Raw genomic sequence first — 2500 nt, 5'->3', positions numbered from 1 at the left:
CTGGTACATTATAAATGACCATCTTTGGTTTCTTCTTCGGCGGAGTGCCGATCTTAAGTCCCAAGCTTTGCAAGGGCTTATTATTTATGAGCCTCTGGAGGCCTTCCTTCGTCGCCGTTTCGACGAGGAGGCCTCCTTTACTTATCTTTTTCACTGCCTTAACCTGCAGTTTCTCTTGTGTAGGTCTAAAGCCTCGCGCCATAGCCTTTCTTGTCTGCTCCCAATCGGAGTTGTTGTCTTTTAGGTAGACCGTCACGACATGGCGTGTCGGTCCCTTCTCTATTATCTCTTTCTTAGACATGGTCACAGTCGCGTAGGACTTGACCATGTCCTTCCTCTTTGGCGTACTTGCCGCCGTGGACGGTTTCTTTTCCAAAGCCTTTGGCTTTGGTTCGGCACATGCACATGCCTTCTCTTTTTCCAAGGCTTGAATCCGCCTTTCGGCTTCCTCAAGCTTCTTGTGCAATTTCTCGCTCTCTGTCTCTCTTTCTCCTAAGAGAGCATGAATCAGCCTTTCGGCTTCTTCAAGCTTCTTATGTAGCTCCTCGCTTTCAGTTTCTTTTCCTTCTAGGAGAGATTGAGCCCGCCCTTCGGCATCCTCAATCCTCTTATGTAGCCTCTTACAAGCTACAGATCTCTGATCCTTGAGATCTTTTATTTCCTTCTCAGCTTTTTCAAGCTTCTCGGATAGTTCCTTTTCTCTTCCTTGCGCATCCTCGTAGGTGTCATCGGACTCTATCTGTTTCCAGGCATCGTCCAATGCACTGCGGAGGGTGGCAAAATTTCCACTTTCAATAATCTGTTGGCTGATTCCATAGCGTGGCAATGAATTCAGTACCAACGTAGCCCACTTTGTAAGCCGCTCAAACGGCGTTCTTCCCTTTGGCCGCCTTTTGGGTTGCCTGTTTCTCTCTTCTTCGCCGGATTCCGATTCGGAACCTTCCGGCTTCTGTATCCTTCTTTTTCGGCTTGGCCCCGCAAGGAAGCCATCCAGATCAATCCTGATAGTGTCAGGGAGGGGTGAATCCTCCCCTTCAGATATCAGGGTCTCTTCGCTCTCAATAAGGCCCTTAAAGACCTCCTCATTCGGCCATATGTTTGTATGTTTGTTTTTAGTTTTAGATTTTCCCATATTTTTCCCACGAGTTGGGACGAATTGAAGTCACCCTCCCGGGTGACGCCCTTTCCAGGAGGGAAGGCTGAATACAACGAGGTTCGCCAGGTGCCTCGAGGTTGGCCGCTAAGGGTTGGTGCACCCACCAGCCACGGACCATCGCAAGGACGGCCCGCACCCCTTCGCCGCGCACCATAACTTAAGGTTTCGGATTTATTAGAGAGGTTTATCTCCTCGTGGACCGGCCGGTTAAGGCAAGCCCCCCGACCGGTTATGCTTCGCGTACCACTGGGTGGATGTCCCCAGTGGGTCGTTGCTAGACATACCGGCTACGGTATTTGACGACTCCGCGGTCCGTACGGTATAAATACCGCCCGGACGCTCGCAGGAGAGTCGCGCCAGAGCCTCGTTGGCAAACTCGAAAGTTTCCCAGGGTACACCACGTGGAGGAGAGGTTGGCTGTGCCAGAATGAAGCTGTGCACCTGTATACCCCAGTAGATAGGGACAGAGGGAATCTCGTTAATCCATTCATGCGCGTCACTAATTAGATGACGAGGCATTTGGCTACCTTAAGAGAGTCATAGTTACTCCCGCCGTTTACCCGCGCTTTTTTGAATTTCTTCACGTTGACATTCAGAGCACTGGGCAGAAATCACATTGCGTCAACACCCGCGGGGGCCATCGCAATGCTTTGTTTTAATTAGACAGTCGGATTCCCCTAGTCCGTGCCAGTTCTGAGCTGAGCGTTGAATGGCGGCCGAAGAGGACGAACGCTACGCGAAAGCCTCGCAGCAAGGAAGATCCGCGGGAGGCCAAGGCTCGGGACCGAGCTCGGATCCCTGCACGTTGCCGTACATGTTCACCTCGCCCAGGCCCGGCACGTCAGCCAGACCCGCTTCCCGACCAAGCCCGACACGCCCCGCTCCTCAGAGCCAATCCTTATTCCGAAGTTACGGATCCAATTTGCCGACTTCCCTTACCTACATTAATCTATCGACTAGAGGCTCTTTACCTTGGAGACCTGCTGCGGATATGGGTACGAACCGGCGCGACACCTCCACGTGGCCCTCTCCTGGATTTTCAAGGTCCGAGGGGAAGATCCGGACACCGCCGCAACTGCGGTGCTCTTCGCGTTCCAAACCCTATCTCCCTGCTAGAGGTTTCCAGGGAACTCGAACGCTTATACAGAAAAGAAAACTCTCCCCGGATCTCCCGACGGCGTCTCCAGGTCATTTTGGGTTACCCCGACGAACACTCTTACGAGGGCCCGAATGGTATGCGGTTCCGCTGCCGGGTTCCGGAATAGAAACCGGATTCCCTTTCGCCCGATGGGTGTGTACTTTTTGTCTCTCTCTCTCGTATTGATCGTGTATAAAATAAAAAAA

General features: G+C 52.2%; 1 pseudogene; it reads right to left on the bottom strand.

Annotated features, from left to right (window-relative positions):
• LOC143176218 (large subunit ribosomal RNA) overlaps positions 1 to 2500 on the bottom strand; it is a 6566-nt pseudogene that overhangs the window by 2127 nt on the left and 1939 nt on the right.

The sequence above is a fragment of the Nomia melanderi genome, unplaced genomic scaffold, assembly GCF_051020985.1.
Source record: "Nomia melanderi isolate GNS246 unplaced genomic scaffold, iyNomMela1 scaffold0426, whole genome shotgun sequence".
In the NCBI taxonomy this organism is placed as follows: domain Eukaryota; kingdom Metazoa; phylum Arthropoda; class Insecta; order Hymenoptera; family Halictidae; genus Nomia; species Nomia melanderi.
This window is presented reverse-complemented; position numbering and strand designations above follow the sequence as displayed.